Here is a 24,742-nt window from a genome sequence, read left to right as displayed (position 1 = left end):
TAGTATCAACAAAAATTAGAATAAGGAAAAACAAGTTTTTTTTTGTCTTCAGTCATTTGACTGGTTTGATGCAGCTCTCCAAGATTCCCTATCTAGTCTAGTGCTAACAAAAAGTAATGGAAATATTTATGTTCATTTGAAATAATATCGATCGAGAAATAAATTGTGAAGATTTTATTATTTAATCTAGCGATACAAATAAGAATTGTAAATATGTTTCTTTAGATGTTAATGAAAATTTAATTAAACGGATATAACAGAGATGCAGTATTTTTTGTCAAGTGTGCCGCAAAAGGAAAAAATAAAAATTATTAGATTTTGTGGTCAAGGACACACGTCGCAGACAGCAACGTCGCCAGCAGAGTCGTCGATTTCGCAATACCGGGCTAGAATTTGTCAACAAATATAATAAACGTTGTAATACGAGTACGTTGTGCAGTGTAAATGTTTTGTTATCGATAAATCATTGCGCTAAGCTCTTTACAAGATTAAAGTATCTAAATATTTTATTTAATTCTGACTTACTGTTCGCGGCTGTTTCTGTGTTGTCGGAATGTAATAAAAAAAGGTAAAATTAGATTTTATTATTTTTGTATTTGCAAATATAATGTGTGTTCGATGCAGAGCGTAATATTTTCAGTTTAGTCTTCTGTTCTTGTAGCGTAAATGTTATTTACCGTATTGTTTTCCTTTATTATAGTTGACGCGTAAACTCTTCTTGCGATTCTGGTATATAATTATAAATTTAACAAACTTTAAATAGCGTTTATGCGATTTATTATGTTTTTCTTTTATCTTACGTAACCGCTACCCGATCAGACCATCAGGAAACGATAACGAAAAGACTTTAAGGAATAGGAACGTATCTCATCGACCCCAATAATAGTAAAATTTTATATAGAAATAACCCACTACTTTACGCAAGAAAGAGTTGCAGGAATCCAGATTTTTAGACGTTAGCGAATTAAATTTTTATAAGGCTCGTATTTATGTATTGTATTGTAATCAGCAGCTCCCGGGTATTTTTGGGTGAAGGAGGAGTTAGTATTTAGCATATGCAAGCGTATTCCTGGAATAGTAGTAATTCTAACAGATATTACGTTAAAGTCTAGGTTTTTTATTTTTATATAATTCTTGCACTAACTACATAGCAGTGACTGAGATGCGCAGAGCAGCATGGCGCATCACGTGTCCCCTCTGCACCAATAGCAACAGAGTAGGGAAGCGCAGCTGGCCCGGCAGCACACACACACACTTAACGAGAAAGATGGCGTCATCGAAGTAGCTATACGTCATTTATTATAAACATTTAAATGGCTATTAAAAATTAATATTAAAATTAAAAACCGTAAAATTCTACAATAAATCACAGAATCGTCCTAAAATTGATCAAATCACTTGAAAATGTTCACAGAAATATACTCTATGTCCTAATACCAATCGAGTAAATATTTAATTAATAAATATTTAATAAAAAACAGAAAACTGAGGGACGCGAAAACACGTGGTTTTAATACGGCCCTCTTACCTAAAATATATCCTTCTTTACACGTGAAAAAGATATTGTTTTAAACGGTTAATTACTTAAGAGTTAAAAACTACATGAAGTTAATAAACGAACCCGTAATTTAAATGTAAATCGGAAAAACAAATAAAATAAATTCGCGTGATGTACACATTATTAAATATATAATCAACTTTTTAATGTAACCCTTAACTGGGCCCGCAAAGGGTAATCTTATCCACGAGTGCGTGGGGTCGCTTTCTTTCATTAATTAAAATTTTATTGGGGGCTATAACTCTGGAACCGATGAAAACAAGTACCGCTTACGATATATCGTAGAAAACCTCTCGATCAGAGCTTATTACTGCAGTTAAGAAAAAGTTCAAAATCTAATTTTTTTAAATTTTGGCTTTTTTTGGACGCTTTTGGTTCATCCGATTGTAATCAAAAGGGGAGGTGCACAACTAGATCTGTTACAACTGTTTTAAATCCAAAATTCCAACATTCTACGGCTAATCGTTTTTGAGCTACGCGAGGTAATTACGTACGCACATACATATGTACAGACGTCACGCAAAAACAAGTGAAAATGGATATTTCCGTTGAAATCTGAAAACCGAAATTATTCGCGATTACAATACTTCCTTTTACGTAAAAATAAAAGTTGTAAATTATAAGTAAAAAATAACTAAAACACTTTAAGGAATATATCTTATCGATCCTAATAACGGTAAAATTATATAAATAAATAACCCACAGTATGCGATAAAAGTCGCGGGCATCCAAAATTATATAATGAACTAAGTTTTGATTAGTCTCGACGCACAGAATTTTATATAAGTTTAAAAACATTAGAATTAGATAAAATTAATTTGTCACCTGTTAAAAAGAAAAAAAAAATATTACTAGTGAAATATCTATTAGAATTTTGTTATCGTTTGTAATTTTAGTAATCGTTAATTGTGTAATGTAATGTAGAATATTTAAATAAATATCACTCGCTACCAGAAGAACGTTTATTATTATTTTAAAAAAAATGTATTTTCAACGGAAAATGTTAACACACTTAAAAAGCGCGTAACATTTTTTAATAATAAATAATAGAATCCGTATTTATAATTTTTCAGATTTTTCTTTCAGCGGTAAATCTATTGGTTCTATGATGTGTGTAATTTTCACGCGAATAAATAACAACAGACTTCGATTTTTCAAAAGGGGTGAATGAAGGTAAAAAAAAAATTGCCCCTGCCTCCGGTTAATTTACTAAAAAAACATAAATAAAAATAATAAATTTAACGAGATACGATGTACTGCCACCTCCAAGATTAAAAGAACCGAGCCAGGTTGAAACATAAAGTTCGATTGTTTTATAAATATTTCCGTTTGATATGCAGATTTCTTTAATTTCTAAGGCGCTATAAACATTTTATAAAAACTCGGAATTCGCAAGCAAAGAAATCTACTTTTTTGCACCGCTCAAATTTATTCGTTATTACGGGCAATTTTTCTTGAAATAGATAAAAACAAATTACGCCTTCCAAAAATTTACTAAGCATTTTTCAAAAAATAACATTTCAATGGATATAAAATTTATTTTATTACGCAAAAATAACAAAAAAACTTAAAATATGAATCCGATTTACCTATCTTAAAATAATAATCGCAATCTTGACGGGTAATTTACAAATAATATCTAATTTTTCATCTAAACTATTACTTACAACCAGCTCGAACAATATTTATCGTTAAAATTACGGCTTGTAAACATTACAATTACTTTCTATTTTAACTTTAACTTCATTGTAATTACGGCAGCTATCATATTAATTTTGTCCGTAATTCAAACCTAATTTTTTTTTCCGAATTTAGAAAAAAATTGCAAATAAAATTACTCTTTACTCGCAGACGATAATATACCGATGAAAACGTTAGTAATATGACACGATGGTGGATAAATTGAGAAAATGAAGACGGAAATGATCATAATTTTATAAGGAATACGTTACCGTTCGTAATTTCAAAGAAAAATCTGTTGTTTAATTGAAATCCATCCAAATCGTTTTCGGTAAACCGACCGGGTGTTGCGTGCTGAACGGATTTTGATGTCGGTTTTGCTTGCATTGTTTTATAAAGGTGTGATATTTGTTTGATACGTTTACGACCGTCGCCTATCAGTTTTACGTACCTGTAGATTACAGAAATAAAAACGCCACTAACTCAAAGATGGAAATCTTCTTTTAATTTACGGTTATTATCAAAACGATATCCACCTTTCCTTTTCCTGATTGGAATGAGTTAATCGATCTATGGATGTATTATGGATTTATTCTACTGAATGTTTTTTAAATCCCGTTAAAAAACGTAATAAATCTTTTAAAATGTTTAAAATTTCTACATCCGTTTATTGAATATAACGGAATAATTAACGAAACGTTAATTATGTTTTAAGCATGTTTTAAGCAAAATTTCTGTGCAAAATGGCTACAATCCCAAGCAATATAATTTTATGTAGTGGGTTTGAAGAAGCAGACCGTTTCACTGTAAAAAAATTTATTCTGAAAACTTAATAATTATTTTTTATTTTTCTAAAACTACATACCTTATACTACTTCTCTATGCAATCGTCATATGAATTAAGACATTTATTATAGCGATACACCAGCTTCAATGTACCCTCATCGTATTCTTTTAGCCTCAGTCCATTTAGCCACTGATTAACGTCATTTTTAAGTTCATCATCACCCACGAATTGCTTACCACTCAAAAAATTCTTTCTATTTCCCAAACAAATGGTAATCAGAAGGAGCTAAGTCCAGACTATACAGTGGGTGATCGTAAATTTCCCATCCAAATGTTCTCAGTAAATCACATGTCGGACCCGCAACATGTGGATGTGCTTTATGATGTAGCAGGACGATGCCGTTGCTGATTTTGAATGGCACACCGTAACTTATGTAGAGTTTCACAGTAGGCTTCATCATTTATAGTCGTTCTATGTGACTTAAAATCAGTCAGCAGTATGCCAAACCAATTCCAAAAGACTGTAGCCATCAGTTTGCATCCAAATGGCTGTGGCTTGACCTTTGTTGGTCTGGTTGGAAATTGAGGATGATGCCATTCACTTGACTGCTGTTTTCTCAGTGGCGTTTAATATGAAATCCATGTTTCATCGCCGGTAACAATAGAATAAAGGAACTCATCCCCTTTGTTGCGTAGCGCATCAAAAATTCCAAAGCAGATTCCATTCGGATTTTTTTTTGATGTTCCGTTAAGATGTGCGGTACTCAACATGCACAAGCTTTTCTGGAGCCTAAATGGTCGTGAACAATGCAACCAATAACAGCTTTTGAAACATCGGGAAAAAGAACGGCCAGGTCAGAAATTGTTGAGTGACGATCTTTTCTGATTTCATCATACACATTAATTCTGTTATTTTTAAATTTTTCACACCATTTTTGGATGTTTATTTCATTCATTACATTATCACTGTACACAGCAACCATCTGCCTATGAATTCGGCTTAATGTTTCACTGGTCTAAAAAACTTATGAACTCCAAGTATTGCAGAGTTGGCGGCAACATCGATCTTCCTATTCATTTTATAACAATAACTCACATGTAATCAAAAGATACTACAGTGCGACAAATTACAGACAACAATACAGTCTGTATATTGCGGCCATGAACTACACAGGTTCACCAACCTTAAGGAGAAATTTCCCAACTGTCTTTACTTTAGAGATATCCCTTGTAAATATATAAGTATTTAAAACCATTAATAAATTTTTCATTTTTTTTCAACTGTTCTTCTTTTTTTACTGATTGGCCCTTACCTTTGAAATGTGCCTCATTACTTCTCTCTTTAGCTGTTTTGCTGTACTGTACTGTACTGCATTATTCTCTAGACAGCCAATGTTCCATTGATTTTAATCGGAATTATTTCCTTTTCAATTCTTTTACCATAATGTGATCACTTGAAACATAAAACTGTATTAACATTATTGGTGCTGTTAAAATACAATTCAGTTCAAAAATTATTTCTTACTTTTACATAGATTTAAAGTAGGATTTAAATAAAAACAATTAAATTTTTGTCAGGAAAGTTGATAAAGTACTTATATAACAAGTAAAACTTATTCTTATCTTTTAGAAAAGTTATGCAGTAATGAAGAAATAGATGAGAACAATCTGTACTCTTTATTTATAATTTTCTACTCCTATAAGTCTTCTTAAAATAAATTGAAACTTTCTGCAGTTATGCAGAAAATTACAATTTTATTATATACCCCCCTCAGTTTTATCTGACAAGATTTATATAGTCAACCAATTTTTCTATTCATTGACCAGTCCTTTCTTCTTTGAATGATCATATTCTTGTTTTTAGTTTAGAATAAATATATTATTGGAAGCACAACATCCTGAAAATTTCAGTTTTTAAAATATATTTAACTTTATTAATATGGAAATTTGTTATTATTTTTCATAAAGTGAATTGTTTTCACCGATAGTACAGTCTTCAAACCTTATTTAAAAGTGAAGAGGTTATAATGAAGAGGTTAGTTATAATTCTGTAACTATTACAATAATTCAATAACTATTTATCTAATCACTAATAGTTTAATCACTTTTTTCTTTTAGGCACACCTAATGAAGTAATGATGCAATTTACCAATGGATTTCCAAAACACTGGAGGAAAGTCATTAGAGAAAGCAGATTATTTGGATAGATTATTTCTTTATTTTATATAGATTTTATGTATATTATATTATTTATTTTTTCCGTGTTTGTATTATAAATTTTGCTTGAAGAAAATAAATCTTATTTTAAAAAATATGAGGACAAATTTTGTATAGTTTTTGTAATTTTATTAATTCTGAAAAATTAATTGGATTAATTAAAATATATATATATATATAAAATACATACACAGAGATTAACAAATTTAAACTAAACTATAACAATAATGGTACTTGTAAAGGAGTAATATGCTCCTAGCGGCAGACAACTATTCAAATACTAGTAGGCCGCACTAAATGTGTGTGTTAAATGACTTATTGATTAGTAATTTTCATTTGCTGCCTGTTGTGAACAAAAACATGAAATCCTATTTTGGATTTTTTAAGAATTTGTGAATTGCACCCATAAATGATACTGCTAATCTGAATGACCCACAATAAATTTTTTTACTTAGCAACTTACAAGTCTGCTGCTTCAAATGGCTGATAGTTGGTGAACTAAGCATTCACTTTTTTTATGTCTTCAGTCATTCGACTGGTTTGATGCAGCTGTCCAAGAATTCCCTATCTAGTGCTAGTCGTTTCATTTCGGTATACCCCCTACAACCTACATCCCTAACAATTTGTTTTACATATTCCAAACGTGGCCTGCCTACACAATTTTTTCCTTCTACCTGACCTTCCAATATTAAAGCGACTATTCCAGGATGTCTTAGTATGTGGCCTGTAAGTCTGTCTCTTCTTTTAACTATATTTTTTCAAATGCTTCTTTCTTCATCTGTTTGCCGCAATTCCTCTTCATTTGTCACTTTATCCACCCATCTGATTTTTAACATTCTCCTATACCACCACATTTCAAAAGCTTCTAATAATCTTTTCTTCTCAGATACTCCGAATGTCCAAGTTTCACTACCATATAAAGCGACACTCCAAACATATACTTTCAAAAGTCTTTTCCTTTAAATTAATTTTTCATGTAACAAATTATATTTCTGACTGAAGGCTCGTTTCGCTTGTGCTATTCGGCATTTTATATCGCTCCTGCTTCGTCCATCTTTAGTAATTCTACTTCCCAAATAAAATTCTTCTACCTCCATAATCTTTTCTTCTCCTATTTTCACATTCAGTGGTCCATCTTTGTTATTTCTAATACATTTCATTACTTTTGTTTTGCACTTGTTTATTTTCATGCGATAGTTCCTGCGTAGGACTTCCTCTATGCCGTTCATTGTTTCTTCTAAATCCTTTTTACTCTCGGCTAGAATTACTATATCATCAGCAAATCGTAGCATCTTTATCTTTTCACTTCACCTTGTACTGTTATTCCGAATCTAAATTGTTCTTTAACATCATTAACTGCTAGTTCCATGTAAAGATTAAAAAGTAACGGGGATAGGGAACATCCTTGTCGGACTCCCTTTCTTATTACGGCTTCTTTCTTATGTTCTTCAATTATTACTGTTGCTGTATGGTTCCTGTAAATGTTAGAAATTGTTCTTCTATCTCTTTATTTGAACCCTAATTTTTTTTAAATGCTGAACATTTTATTCCAGTCTACGATATCGAATGCCTTTTCTAGGTCTATAAATGCCAAGTATGTTGGTTTGTTTTTCTTTAATCTTCCTTCTAATATTAATCTGAGCGCTAAAATTGCTTCCCTTGTCCCTATACTTTTCCTGAAACCAAATTGGTCTTCTCCTACTTCCACTCTCCTCCCAATTCTCCTGTATAGAATTCTAGTTAAGATTTTTGATGCATGACTAGCGTTCACATAGTTGATATAAAGTTTTTCTTCATTTCAATGTGGGGGAACCATACTCAATTTTTTTAAATTTGTTTTTATAAACACTGTAATGAAACCAAACTTCCAGTGCAAGCTTGAGTTTGCAAAACAATTCTATTGAGGTAACAGACTGTCTGCAGTCCATCAACTGATGTAATAAGACATGAGAAGCAAAAATCATGAGATGTGGACACCACAATGACTTCCTTGTATGCCTATTACATTTACCACATTTTTTAAAAAAATGAAAATACAAAAAATATTATTTCAGTAATAACTTTGAAATTTTTTCATATTTTTTTATTGTTATTATTGAATTATTATTTATCATAAAAAAATGTTACAATCAGAGGTTAATAATTATTTATAAATCAATATATTTAAATTTAAAAAAAAAGGAGATCAGGTATGATTTTGAACCGATGTGCCTTCCCCATGTAAGATCCAAATATTTCATTAATTAAAATTTTATTTGGCTATTAACTCTGGAACCAAAGAAAATAAGTACCACTTATAATCGTTAAAAAACTCTCAATGAGTGCTTATTAATGCAGTTAAGAAAGAGTCCAAAATCAAATTTTGGGGGGATTTTGGGATTTTTTTTAGACACTTTTGGTCTAGTTGATTGCAATCAAAAGGAGAGGTGCACAAAGATGTTACAACAGCCCTAAATCCAAAATTTCAACATCCTACAGCTTATAGATTTTTAGTTAATGCGGAGATACATATGTACGTACAGGCATCACGCCGAAACTAGTAAAAATGGATATTTCTGTCCATTATATTCTATCGCAATACTTTCTTTACTTCATACAAGGAAATAATTAGTAAAGATAAACAAATTATTGTTAATTTAATAGGAATATTTATGTATTAAAATTACTTAATTGTATTATAAATGATGTCTGAGTTAAATTTGCTTCTTATACTATTGGGATGCGCTGCACTAAGCATTTTATAGAAACACATCAGTCAAGATACTCCCAATCAATAAACTTGTAGAGCATTTACATTGGTTCTAAACCTTAGTGGAAAGGACCTGATTTAACATATAATTTATGTAAATGCTAAAATGTTTTATTATAAAACTGTATTCTTATTTTATATTACTCATGTACAAGCCTAATTGTTTCTAATGACCAAAATACTGAACAAAAAGATGATTTTTTTCATTAGTTTTCTTGGAATGATGTTATAACCAGTAAGAATTGAAATTAAAAACTCATTTTCATTACTACTGATTTTCTTGTCCTACTGTATTCTAAGTTCATAAATACAGTTAAAATTTACCAGCTACTTGACCTTAAAAAATTAATAATGATATTTTCAAGTTATGTTTTTAGATTCATTAAGAATTTGCTTAAGATAATTAAAAATGCTTGATGTACTTTCTGCCGCCTGATTCCCATTTGAAATTTATTTCCACGGTTTATTTCCATGTATAAAAAAATAAGTAATTTTTTGTGTTGTTTCTTTCTGGAGCTGAAGCTATATTTTTGCGCTTACTTTATTATATTACATTTTCATTTTAGCTCTAAGCTTATTTAAATTGCATGAATATCATGCTTCCTCAACCAGAAGCTTCAAACTTGCAGGTCATTAAGTTTTTGCATAAAAAGACATTTGGAATTTGTGGTTACTGTTGTATTCAAAGTACTCCCCTTGAGGTCATATGTATCCTGATTGTCTTAAGTCATCTGTATAGATTCTTGAATCATCTATATCATAATTAAGCCTTTAAAAAGTCTTGGGAATTTTTTTTCTAAAATAATCTTGATCTCCTTTATGAGTTTATCAGAAAATATTTGTTTTAATGTTTTAGTTACAGCCAGAAATCATAGAGAACATCATTAGTGTGATTAAAGTTCAGTTATGACAATTCGGTAATTTTTACCTGAAACTCTCATGACTTGATGCATTTTTGTGATGAAAGCTCGTAATTATTAGATCTTTTTTTTTAAACAGAAACTTTTCATCAACCATTATCGCACGCTTAAATCATCTATCACATCATACCAGATCGTGCAATCTGCTCTTATTTTTTTACAACTTGGATCATTTACGTATTACTCATCTTTAAAACTTAATTGTATTCATTAGGCTCTTGACATTTTTTTCAGAGCATCCGTAAAGTAATACCTGCTACTTCCACATAGCTTCAGTGTTTCAGTAATAGTTTTGCTGACTTTCATATAAAATTTGTGCTGTGCTACTGCAATTTTGTGAATTGATGCATACTTTCATAACTATTGTTAGTTTTTTTTACTTCACACTAGATTACTGGTTAATAGGGGATTACATAATAAGTAAGGTTATGTGCTCATAGAAAAATAAGGAAGATGAACTAATTGCTTGAATATTAAATACTGCTTATTCATAAAGAGCTTTGAAGGTTTTTTTAACAATCAAGAGAAGATCTTCAGGTTTGAGTTAGGGAAGTGGATCTTAATGGTGAAATTTTGAAACATTCATTAAAAGCTAATGAAATTTAGTTATTTTCTTTTCATCAGCATCTTCAAGGCAGATCAATTAAATTTTTACTATCTTCAATATTGATAACTTTAATTTTTGTTTTATTATTGTACATACAAATTTTTGTCACATTTTTTAAAAATTTAAATCATGTTTGTCAAACTAACATTTGGCTTTTATTGATTTAATTAAAAATTTTCTGCAAAGTTTTGTTTAAGTTTTAAATTGACAATTTAACTTTGTTAATTTAAAAATCTCATATTTTTCTAAAATTTTTTATTTTACATGACTTTTCTCAAAATGTTTTGGAGATATAGTTCTGAGAATCAATTTAGATAAAATATTTTCGCAACTCGATCAGGATACTGACAGATTGACAATTGAAAATGTTTATATAATTATAAGTTACTAGTTCTAAAACATAAGTAAAACAAAACAAAAAAATAATAAACAAATAATAAAAATAGTGATTACATTCAAAACGGAATTTAAAGTAATCACCAGGATTTATTTACAGGTTGAAAACCAGAATTCAGTCCCATTGACAAAAGACATTTTAGCATGACTGCTAATCTTAACACTTCTATCAACTAGCTTGTTGTTAATATAAGGCTATATTAACAGCCTTAACAAAATAAGGCTTATATTAAGAACAATAGTACAATAAATAAGACATTATAACGTTCTTTTATTGCAAATACCCTCACTGTTCTCAAATAAAACTAACCTAACAATTTATGAATAGAATTGATTACATTATCTCTTTTACAGTAACTCACCGAACCACTTCTTGTTTTCATGTACTGCAATTACATGTGATATCACCTTAATCGCGACGAATTAGTACACACTAGAAATTCACACCTTCACTGACCTCGCAGAATACTTTTCCTTCAAACTCATATAATACTCTCCCTTCAAACTCATATAATACTCTCCCTTCAAACTCGCATAATACTCTCCCTTCAAACTTGCTTAATAACTCCTCGCTTAGCACTCTCTTGCAGAACAATGTTTCAACTCCCTGGAGTATAAATACTCAGAGAAGATGAGTTGACCTGCAGGACCAGACCCCAGTTTAGCGTGAGAATGATCGGCCAAGCCCTTTCATCTTCCTGAAATCATCGTCCGATCGGACGAGCTTTCATCACAAAAATGCATCAAGTCATGAGAGTTTCAGGTAAAAATTACCGAATTGTCATAACTGAACTTTAATCACACTAATGATGTTCTCTATGATTTCTGGCTGTAACTCAAACATTTAAAATACTTTACAAAGAATCACTGAGTAATGAACTGGATTTAATGTTCTAGACATTACACCAGTAAGGAGAGAAAGAAACCACTCAACTCAGGGTGTAATTTTAACCTTACAGCTGTACCTAGAACATCGCCCCATCAGCAACCCAAAAAAAAAGAGATATGATTGACCTTTTACCATTCATAGTTTTTTTAACAAACTAATAGATGAGAACAGGAATGCAGCAGAAGGCCCCTTTATGATAGATGAACATTCTGATGATTACTCAATATTTGTTTATGTTATCTTAATTTGATTATAGTACATTATTCTGAAACTTAAAATTTTATAAGTTATTTTTTCGTGCAGTGTTGTAAGTCAGTTTTATGTTAAAGAAAATTAAAATTTTTAAATGTAAAAAACTAACAAGAAAACCATTATTTTGGAAATATTTAAAATAAATAACAATATTCCAAAATAATTGTCTGATTTACAGCATCATTTCTAATAAAGCACTATAAATCTGAAAACCATGTAAGTATGACTTAAACCACTTTTCCTTTCACCGGCTCATATACTGAATTCAGCTGATCAAACTTGTCAACCGAATTCATATTTAAATTATAATCTTTAATGATTTTTGGACATGATACTGCCGAAACAATACCATGTAGGTCCCATCTAGGGACTGTTTCAACATCATCAGGATTGTGAAAATTTGATAAGACAAACATATCTTTTGTCTTTCCACAATATTGCTAAAAATCATTTCATTTTCAGTAATCAAACTTGTACTGATGGAGAGATTTTTCATTCACAAATTTTGGCAAATTTCTCTTGCTGTTTACAGTTCAACAAGCTAAAATTTAACAAAGCTTAATTTTTCCATCAAATCTACACTTCTAAAATAATTATCGATAGAGACACTATGAAATTTATTGCATAACTGAGATGTCATTTCTTAAAATCACTTTTATCCTAATTTTTTTACTACTGTATTTCCAATTTTTCTATGTAAATGTCAAAATCATGCATATATCCTGTTTTGTCAGCCAGGACCCACACCTTATATCCACTTTTTATAGGCTTGTTGGGTAAATACTGGATCTACCTTTAAACTTAATCATGCTCTCATCAACAGACACAATAGCTGATGGCAAGAAACATTTTTTAATATTTACTTTCAAGCTGTCTAAATAAGGCTTTATCCTGAACAGTTTATAGTAATCTGGGGAAGTACAAATAGGCATGATGCTATTGTTATTTATTTGCAGATTACGAAAGAACCATCCAAATCTAATAACAGTCATCAATTTGGATATAACCTCTGTACTGGGTGATTTCTTGATTACCTTCAATAGATTTATTCCAAGAAAGGTTTTTATTTCAGTAAAATCGGTGGACTGCACCTTTTACCAGTCTGTTGGACATAAAGGTTCGTTTGAAATACTATATTATTAATATCATCATCAAATATTAATGAAAATGTTAATCCTTGTGATTTCTGTCGTATTAAATTCGTAACGGATTCGTAGAGGAACGCGACCGCGTTGTTCACCAACTTTAGTGGCTTTCCTCTTATCCGCGATATTCTTCAACATGCAGTCAACTTTCACCAAGTAATGTGCACACATCGAGTTGATTCACAGGAATTCTGATCTCATCTCCGTATTTGAAAGTGGCACAAGCGAACAGGATAATGGGAACATCGTAGCTTCTGTCACTTTAACTTTTCCATCAAATCTACACTTCTGAAATAATTATCATTACAGACAGTGTGAAAATCACCTTTCCCCTAATTTTTTTACTACTGCATTTCCAACTTACAAGTCTGAACAAGCAGTATCTGCTTGTACCCTATCGATTCTTTTCGCATTAATTTATCATCAAACAAAAGCGGATCCATTGTTCCAACTACACAACTGAAACCTATCGACCACTGCAATAATCTATTCATGTCGTTGTTTATGATTATCGCTTTTTCACCCCTCCACGTTTTTCACTTTCAAACGACCCGCCCTCCACAATTGAAAGTATTCTTTTCGAAATTCCATTATGATCCTCTGAGTGACAACAGCATTCATAGATGGTATAAACAATTTGAAAACACTTGCTGTATTTCTAAAGGGAACAGTACAGGATGACCGATTGTATCTGAAGGCAATGTAAGAGATTTAAAATTTACAGTGATTTAAAATTCTTGAAATCATGTAATTCCATTTTGAAAAGATACGTTTTTGAACATTGGTGAACCAGCTGCTGTCAATCCCTATGTGTCAGTATCTGTAAAAATTCATTATTTCTTCTTGTTTCATTCTATCAGCGCTTGGACATTTACTGCTTCCATATACATATAGCCTCAGTGTAAAGTATAGATAAAACATATCCAAATTTTTGTACTGGGCATAGCAATTTTATGACCATAATACTATTTCTTCAGTTTTTTATTTGGCAATGTTTTGTTCAGGCTATCTTAGCATCCAAGAAGATATTTCATTGCCACCATGTCATAAATTGTGAAAATAATGTCTGCAACTTCCTGCAGTAGAAACTTTTAATGTTTGTTAACAGTGGTTTTGATAAACATTTTTGTAAATCAGCTGTCAACACATTTACTGTTCTTTGCATCTTGAGTATCTTTACTGTTTGGTCATAACACTTCCATGATTCCTGAAGGTGCAATTCATAATTACTTTAAATCAATTTTTTACCATCTGAAGTTAATTCACCCTTTAATTTTGCTAGGTATAAATCACAGGTATCGCAGTATGTGACTATGTAAAGCCAGTTTTTTGATACTTTTAATAAGGTAGGTAGAGACCTACCTTATTTTCAGCACATAATTTTTAAATTAAATACAACTTCTCTAAATTTAAAAAAAATCAAGAATGTATATTTGCTTGTATGTTGATCTTCATTTAGGAGCTACAGTAGCCAACATGTAACAGTGCGCTTGGATGATCAGCCCGCACATCTGCTATACTATTGTTCTCTAAAACATTGGCACACCATGATTAGTCAATTCTTAGTAGCATAAACATGATGTATGATACGTTGGGTAGTAATTGTCGCCACTCCAAGCTCACCGTTATTTGGCGGCAACTGTACGAGATCACATAATCATTTTAACAAAGAATCTGTATGCTTTAACTGTTCAATAATGATGGACAAAAATTAAGTTTGTGTGAGACAGCCCTGGATGTAAGTCATTGCCTTTTTTTGAGCTGTTGGCTGATCATATATGGTATCTACAATCTCATCATTGCACAAAATTTAGTACCCTGGGTTATTGTCATCACTAATGATCCATTTATCAACATTCTCGAAATCACAGTCTGTATTGCCCGATATGAAATCTCTTGTGTAAAATTCCTTACGTTATAAAATCTTCACGATGCATTACATCAGTATTGTTGGCATTGTTTTATTTAAAATTTCATTCCACATTCTTTGCTAATATCACCCTTCTGTCAGAGTTCCATGCATAGGCCACATAAAACGGCAATCTTTTAGATTAATGTCTTTGATTATCTTAATTATGCCACGTACATCTTCATTATCAGCCAAAAGAGTTCTTTTCATGTCCTCTGAAACCAGGGTGAACCCAACTGTACATAACCCTACCTTCTCCAGTATGCAAACGCTGTGCTGGAGTCTTCTGTTGAATCGCTGGTCCTTTGGGAACAAAATTTCGGTTTTAGTTAATAATATTTCAGTACTTGTTCCTCTTGAAAAAACTAACAAACTGGGAGTTTGAAAAGACTTCGACCAACCTTTTCAGCTGAAGAGGTATCGAACGATAAAGAAACAAGTAATGTAACAGAGAGTGCTAAATTATTTAATGTATGGTTTCTTTTAGTAAAGTGTAACAAGGAAGTTAAATCCTTTTCTAAGGTTTCTCTCTTTGTAATAAGTAAGTGCATAATAACAGCTCTGGCTTCGAAATTTATTAAAAAACTTAGTAATGGTGCCCAGGTAAGTAATGATAACAAGAGTCGGAAACTCCTAGCCCTTAGGTGCATGGGGAAGGACAAAGTGATAGTGGAGCCCAATAATACACTAAATTCCAGCAGGAGAGTGTATTTTTCTAAGAGTGATCTTTTACCATGAGTTGGCTGGTATTGAATTATCTGAAATATCAGAAGATCTATCATCGCAGTCAGTCACTTCTGTGCAGAGGATTATGAATAAGTAAAATGGTTGTGTCAACATTTTCACTTATCCTAACCTTTTTTACTCCAACTGTTCCTAAGCGAATAAGACTTGGCTACCTCTCTGTCTGTGTGTGACCATTCATACCAAACCCAAGATGCTGCTTACAGTATCAGGGTTTTGATCACAACAAAATTGGTTGCATGAGGGAACAGATTTGTCTGCATTGCAGCCGTACAGGACATGATGATAGTGCATGCTTTGAAGCTGAAAAATGTATTAATTGTAAAGGTTCGCATTTGGCAAAACTTCAAGATTGTTTCGAGGTTGCCCCCTTTCCAAGGAGGAACAGGCTTTATTAAAAATTTGTACCGAGCAGAAAGTGTCCTTTTGTGTAGCTTGTCAGGAATATAGAAAATTCCTCAACATGAGGAATCCTATACAACGCACTGTTAAGTTTTGTCCAGGCTCTTTCTAATAATGTACAAAAGGAGAATGCATGTCCATCATGGAAAGAACCGACCAAATTGGTCTAGGCTTTGTCAGACCAGATAAAATTCCTTACGTCTGCTTTTTCGTCACTGAATTCTTTTTAGGCAAGAAAAAGGAGGATATTTTTGGTGGAAAGACTGATAGTGAGCAGTTTATTGAAAATCACTCAATCAGTACATCACCAAATAAAATTCCTGCTGTACCAAATATGCAGCAAACTATCAAAATCCCTATGAAGGGATGTATTAAAAAAAAAAAATTGTTGCCTGGTATGGTATCTCTGCCCTCCAAGGTTTCCAGGTCCCCACCACATCTCGAGGTCTCTTCACAGATATGGTGACAAATGAAGTGCCTGAAGAAGCAAATTACTTCCTAAAGGTTATAAACACCAAAAAGAAAAACTGGATCGTATTTGATAATCTACATGCAGGGTTTATATATTTTTTTTACTAAAGGAAGAAAATTCTGTGGTACATTGTCTGCAGGAAATTCACCTCCTTCCCCATAATGAAGTGTCTTCTCGCAGCTAGGTCTATAAGAGATGCGGCTAAGTGTAGGTAGAGGACATGAAGGTGTGGCTGTTTTCCTGAAGGAGGTTGATTAGCCGCACAGATTCCCCTGGCTATAAACATCCCTGCAGCTCAGTGAAAGTATTGGCATCATTTAAAATGAATATCTGCAACTTATACTTTTCCCCAAATTCCAGTATCAGTGAAGACGATCTTTCCAATCTGCTTTCCCAAATACCTTTGTCCTGCCTAATAATTGGTGATTTCAACACCTTTACTATTCATCATTATGTTCTTCTTTAGGTACTATAGTTGATTGAATGACGCATAACTTTTATCTCTGCATATTGAACAATGGGTCATACACATTTATGTCATCTTCATCTGGTACATTTTCATTTGTTGATCTGCCTTTGTGTTCAACATCCCTACTTTCATGTCTTACCCACTACATGTCCTAAAACTTTAGAAGCAGTTATAGACCAGTTTTTACCAGTTGTTAATTGTGATTTGCCTCAGAGTCAGCCAAGCAGATGGATAGTTGGGAAAGATTGGATGCAAGAATTCCTTTGGGCAATACAACAGGAGTCGTATAGTGTGATCCACCAACTTGTCGCATATATGGCATTTATATTTGTATTGTCATGGCATTTATAGACATAGAAAAGTCATTTGATAATGTAGACTGGAATAAAATGTTCTGCATTTTAAAAAAATTTAGTGTTGAGAGCATAAGAAAGAAACCGTAATAAAAAAGGGAGTCTGAAAAAAAGATGTTCCCTATCCCCGTTACTTTTATCTTTACATAGAACTAGCAGTTAATGATGTTAAAGAAAAAGTCTGATCCGGAGTAACAGTACAAGGTTAAATGATAAAGATACTACGATTTGCTGATGACATAGTAATTATATCTGAGAGTAAAAAAGATTTAGAAGAAGCAATGAATAGCATGGATTAAGTCCTACACAAGAACTACCGCATGAAAATAAACAAGAACAAAATGAAAGTAATGAAATGTAGTAGAAATAATGTTGATGTACCACTGAATATAAAAATAGGGCAAGAAAAAGATTATTAAGATAGAAGAATTTTGTTACTTGGGAAGTAGAATTACTATAGGTGGAGCGATATAAAATGCTGAATAGCACAGGTGAAAAAAACTTCAGTCAAAAATATAATCTGCTTACATCAAAAACTAATTTAAACGTCAGGAAAACATTTTTGAAAGTATATGTTTGGAGTGTAGCTTTATATTGAAGTGAAACTTGGACGATCAGAGTACCTGAGAAGAAAAATTAGAAGATTTTGAAATGCGGTGTAATAGGAGAAATCAGATGATTGGATAAAGTGACAAATGAAGAGGTGTTGCGGCAAATTGATGAAGAAAGAATCATTTGAAAAATATAGTTAAAAGAAGAGACAGGCTTATAGGCCACATCTTAAGGCATCCTGGCATAGTTGCTTTTATATTGGAGGGACAAGTAGAAGGGAAAAAATTGTGCAGGCAGGCAATGCTTTGAATATGTAAAACAAATTGTTAGGGACGTAGGATGTAGGGGATTTACCAATATTAAATGACGGGCACTAGATAGGGAATCTTGGCAAGCTGCTTCAAACCAGTCAAATGACTGAAGACAAAAAAAATTTATATTTTTAATATTGTGTCATTGTGATTTTATTTCGCCTTAAACATATGACATAGGCACTTCACATTATGCTGTACTGTATAAAAAATATTTTTGTTTTGATATTGAGCATTTTAATTGCTGATTTTATTTCTTTTATAACTCTGTAATTTAATTTTTAAGTTTGGTATTTTTAACTAATTGTTCATTCTAGTAATATAGTGTCCAGGTGTTGATAAAGACATTTAGTTGTCTGTCCAGGAAAAGATTAAATAGAAATAATCATATCAATCTGAAAAAATTTGCTAGAAAAAAAAAAATTTTTCTTGCGGTCATCTGTATGATCTGACTAATCCAATCAGTATAAGATTTAATCGATGATCTCAAGTTGTGTTACTACCAACCAACAGTGTCAAATATTTTGTAGCCTGGAGCTGATTCTTCTTTGCTGGGAAATAAAGTTATCTTAGGAAGAGCTTTCCATTCAAGGACATATTGTCACAATTTTCAATTAAATTCAATTTATTCAGGTACTCAAATGTAACATGATAGACCTCTATAAATAGAATGAATCAGTTCAGCTGAGAGTTACCTCCTGTGCTCAGACCTGGATATAAAAATTACAAAGATTTACATAACATACAAGAACATAACAAAAGATATATGTACAAGAAATAAAAATCTAATTTCTAATTACAAAGTACTTTATAAGCAAAGTATTCATCATAATATTTTAAAAGAATCAGAAAATTGTTGAATAAATTCATTTGCTACTGGGATGTTTGCTGATGATTCTCCATGAATTTAAAGTTCCCAAATTCCATCATGCTGATTAAAATTTTGAAGCCACCTGTATTTGCAATAATATTTTCATTCCCATTTAGATTCTTATTAAAGTAATTGCTTTCTCTACTGGAATTGATCCACTAATTGGTTTATCAAGAGATCACTTTTGAACAAATCACCAAAAGAGCTCAATTCCCCTCATCATTTGATGCTTTCTTCATTGTCTTACTGGAAATACTTTATTCTTTTTTGAGTTGCAAAACATTAATCATAATGGTTTCTCCACTTATCTAAATATCTGAAAGAGTGGATGTTCCTGAACCATATTCATCTGATTACCATTATCCAATTTTTCTAAGATCTCTCTTTTTTCTGTAATTGATAAAACAATTGTTTTGTTGCAGACATGATATTAACAATCCCTAACAATATTGATACTTATGTTAACAGCACCAGAGTTACATTATTATAAATTGTATTTATAAGAAATTTTTACGTGTACTGTCTCTCAATATCCTTAATTATCAAACCAGATTATTATATGAACTGAAAACATGCGATATATATATATATATAAATAAAATATGTCCTTACTTACTTACTGATAATCAAAAACTACAGAAGATAAATTAATGAAAATTTGTATACACATTCTTCTTATGATGTAACTGCACATTAAGAAAGTATTTTTTTAGATTCTGAGTTTAAAGAGTTAAAATGGGGTAATATTAATTTTTTTTTTTTTTTTTTAATTTCTTGGTAGCAAAGTATTTAAAAACCAGTTTCTAGATTTTTTTAAAATTCTATCTTGAAAGCGATGAGAGGTAAAAAAATGTTGACAATGATTGTAAATTTTCCCCATTTCCGATTATACTAAACGAGGTATTCATTCGATTTGGGCTTACAAATACTCTTCAGATAATTATCTTAAAACCATTTTTAGATTTTTTGAATTTTAACATTTTAAGGGATAAAAAATAAATTTTTTTTTTTTTTTTTTGTTGTTTTATGCTACAACTATTGAATCAATCTTTATGAGATGTGGATGTGATTGTAATTTATGTTTTAGATTTTTTTTTAATAACGTGTTACTTTTTTAAAATTGCCTAGTGCAGATAGATGTAAGGAGTCCAGATAGTTGGACATCTGGGAAATTGGCGTTCCATTGTATATTGTGGATATTGGCAACAATACATTTAATATTTCCACTAAAGTATATATTAAACTGAAGATTTGTCCATAGTACATATTTTAGTTTTCTTTCAATCATTGCAGCTTATTATTAAAACATTACTAGAGCTATCACAGAAAACTATAATGATTAAAACTGCATCACAATTAAAATGTACTCTTCTTAGAAGATTGAAGGTAGTGTACATTAATTGGAAATAAAAATCAATCGAGTGTTTTTGAGAAAAACATCTTAATTTTTGTGTGTAGTTTATTAAATATCATATTAATATAGCTTAATTATATTAAATAAGATTTTTATCCGTAGAATATATGCTTATGCATAACTGTTGTAATATTATGTGGATTATCACATGAGTACTTTTTACCAAAATTTAAATTTATACTATAAATAGTATCACGAGTAGGATTTAAATATAGTACTTTCTCACTTTAAATTTTTTACTGAATGACCATTTAGTAATGTTACTTTCTTCTACAGTATAAGGTTGGGTTGTTTTTTCCCCAATGTTTATTTTAATTTACCATCTTGAAATGATTTTACGTGGTCATTTATATTGAATTTTAATTAAATAATCTAGTTTTAAAGTATATATGATATAATTATCATTGTCACCATGAAATAAGGACAGTGTTACATCTTTTAAGCTTTCATGTCAATATCTTGGATTTGGATTGATTTTTCCAGTTCTTTCTAGAGCAATTTTTTATAAAATCATTTATCAAGAGTTGGATGATAACAAAATTTATGTATGTTACTACTCATATTAGTTAATAAAAGACCATAAACTAGTGGCATTTTTGTCATAGTATACAGAAGAAATGATGAATTTTTCAATTTGATTGTTTATGGTAATGAAAATGAGTATTGCATAGCACTTTAGAAATGAAATGCCAATCATTTTTGTATAGTACATCTGTTGTCACAATTGAAAGTATAAGCAGGATTTGCTTTTTAGGCATATTTATCACCATAGTTATTCAGGATCAATTCGGTACATTGTTGATCGACTTTCAAAAAGGAAGCACATAACAAATGCTGCGCTAGCCTTCTATCAAATGATATAGAAATTGCACACCAGAATATACAATCAATGACACCTAACAAAGAGCATTGTGTTATTGCATGATAACATAAGCATGTAATACTTGTGGGGCATAAGGTTTATTAAAAAATTATGATGGAAAAAGAAAACAGAAAATTCAAATCATTGATAACTGGTAAAAACAAGTAAGTTGAAGGGGTTTTTTGGTACTGATTTGGGAATGTGCTGAGTTGAAAGAAGCTGTCTGTTTTATGCGTTAACCGTACAGTTGTAACATGCTTTATATATATATATATATATTTATATATATATATATAAGCATAAAAAGATAGTAAATCAACAAATTATGTAATATATTGTGTCATCAAATAATATAATATACAGGCTGGTTTGATTATTAGAGTAATTAACATAATACAATTTTTTCCTAGCAGACTTATTGCAGAGGATTTGATAACAGTAACTATTGTAATCATAAGTAATTTCTAGTATAAATTTGTTATTATGTATATTGTGTTGAATGCATATAATCTTCTTTTTCAGAGGATGGTATTATTATGGAAATTATTACATTTGGCAGAACCGTAAATATGTTGTTCAAGCATGGCATGATTTTAGGTCATCTTTTGACTGATAAAAACAATGTTAATAATCAAATATTTTAAAGGTAAATATATTTCCTATGCAAGTAATTTGATTTAATTTTTTTTTTTTACCTTTCAATATATAACAAAATAAATTATGTTCACATAACCAAATGAATGAAAATGCAAACAAATGTTAGTGAGAGTACTGTTCCAGTATGTCATGAAAAGTACTGTTCCATGTGTTACAGGGAGATTGTACTGCTAATCGGATTGAAGGTTCTGAAAATCATATGTACTATAAAAGATGATGTTCATATAAATATTGTATTCCTTTAAATCATTTTTGCTAACTTTTAATAGCTACAAAGCAATAAGATTACAATAAAAACTGATTATTGTGTGTACTTCTTTATCAATGTATCCTTCGTTTAGAATGAATGATTTTTAATTCGACCGGTGTATCCGTGCACGTTTGGTTTTTTTTTTGCAACATATATGCATTTTGTGTTCTAATGATTATTTCACACAAAGAGCAGCATCCTTAAAAGGACGTTTAAAAAAGATAATGAAATCCTTAAAATATATGTATTACTTTTCTTTGTTACAGATTTTCAAATGTTATTTTGCAGGGATAAGTAATTTTTTTATAAATAATAATGAATGCATTTATTACAAAAAAATGTGACGAAAAAATATTTAATTCTGGATAGTATTTATTAAAACGTGCACATATTTTAATACACATTGTTGTGTATGCATTTATTTATGTGTGAAGTCATTTAAATTAAATTCTAATGGTATTTTAATATTAAAAAATAAAAAATGTTTTATTATTTTGTAAACAAAAATTTAATGTTTTATTTCCTATTTTGTTATCGATATATATTAATTTGTTTTTTTATCTTACTTCTGACTAATAAAAAAAAAACAGTTTATTTTTAAAGAAATGCTTCTTTTAAATAAGTTTGATGAAATGTTACAAAAAAGTAAATTTTTCTTTAATAAATTAGATACCTTTTACCACCTTTCTTTTTATATTTAAGGGAATAATTTATTTATGCTTTTAATTACAGGCTGATGCCAAATTTAATTGCTATACTTTTTTATGGATGAAAGATGAATTTTGTTGTGTATGAAAAAAGTCAACCCTGACTTGGATTAAAAACAAGAACCTTCCAGAAGAAAGACTTTTTCATGCTCCCATAAAGATCAGCATGATAAAGATCTCATTATTATCAAAATTATCTTCTATAAAGTGAAAAGTTAGGTTTTCAGGTTAATCATATTTCAAATTTATGACAAAACTTTTTAAAGAGATTGATGGGCTGTGTATTAAGATATCCACGTTCAATTAATTTAGTAACAGAAAGATGTATGGAACATAAAAAGCTGTGAAAAATATATATTTGAATATAAAACAGCGATTAAGGATGTATAAATACGTCAAAGTTAAAAGATTTGCACAGTACAGAAAAAAATGGAGAATACCATCAAACCAGTGTGACAGATGACAGAAAAAGTAAATATAATGTTAAACTTTTTAAAATTAAAATATAAAAATATGTGGAAACAAAAGTTTATTTTTAAAATCAAATTGAAATGTTATATTTTGTACTATAGCAGTGGCTTACTTACCTAAAACTTCAGATTATTTTCAATGTAAAAATAAATTATGGTAGCATATTAGTTGAAACAATAACTTCTGCAAAATAAAATCTAAGTTCATTACTTTCTGGTGGGTTGTTACTTTAATCAAAGTCTAAATTCTTACAGTACCTTTACTATATTGTTATCAATGTAAAAGTTCATACTGCCATCCTGAAATTACTTCAGCAACAGAAATGCATTCTGAAGTAATAATTCAGACCATCATCTTTGCTAACATACAAATCCCAAATTATTACTTTTGTTATAATTAAGTTTATATAATATATATGCGATGTTATTTTCTTTTAAAAAATTCTTCATACATTTTTAAGAGAGAAAAAATTCAATTTAATAGAACAAACACCTAAAGACAAATTACACAGAAAGTGGTTTAATTTTACAGTAACAGTAATTACTCAAAATACAGACACAATAACAAATGATGTGTTCAACCAAGAAAAAAAATTAAGAAGTGCGATAAAGTTAAAGATAGAATTCTACATTTTAATAGTAATCCTTGAATTTTTTTACTAGCAATAGTTCAGTATTTTATCATAACAGAAATATCTGATGTGGACAACACATGACTTCCTTGTACACAGATTAAATTAAATTACATTTACACATTTTTATTTTTTTTTTTAAATGAAAAGTACATAAAATTTTATTTCATAAAAAACTTCTAATATTTTATCTTTTTTTTGTTATTGAATTATTATTCATCGTAAAAATAATTTTACAGTGAGGGGTTAACATAATTATTAATAAATCAATGTGTTTAAATTTTTAAAAAAAGTTAAAGAAAAAGGAGATGAAACTGTTTTGAACCGATGTGAACCTAAGATCCAAATATTTCATTAATAAAAATTTTATTTGGTTATAACTCTGAAACCAATGAAAATAAGTACCACTTTTGATATATCGTTAAAAAGCTATCAATGAGGGCTTATTACTGCAGTTAAGAAAAAGTC

The 24,742-nt window shown here is 30.3% G+C and overlaps 1 long non-coding RNA gene across 2 annotated transcripts; it reads left to right on the top strand.

Moving 5' to 3' along the window:
* The first annotated feature begins 374 nt into the window (after positions 1-374).
* On the top strand, positions 375-23,852 carry LOC142324903 (uncharacterized). Of its 2 annotated transcripts, none has more exons than XR_012756431.1 (3): positions 375-568; positions 22,081-22,204; positions 23,198-23,852. It is a non-coding gene; the product is annotated as an uncharacterized LOC142324903 (long non-coding RNA). The 2 variants fall into 2 exon arrangements; XR_012756432.1 differs by lacking the exon at positions 375-568 and adding an exon at positions 20,572-20,668.
* The last annotated feature ends 890 nt before the right edge of the window (positions 23,853-24,742 follow it).

The sequence above is a fragment of the Lycorma delicatula genome, chromosome 5, assembly GCF_047948215.1.
Source record: "Lycorma delicatula isolate Av1 chromosome 5, ASM4794821v1, whole genome shotgun sequence".
Classification (NCBI taxonomy): Eukaryota; Metazoa; Arthropoda; class Insecta; order Hemiptera; family Fulgoridae; genus Lycorma; species Lycorma delicatula.
This window is presented reverse-complemented; position numbering and strand designations above follow the sequence as displayed.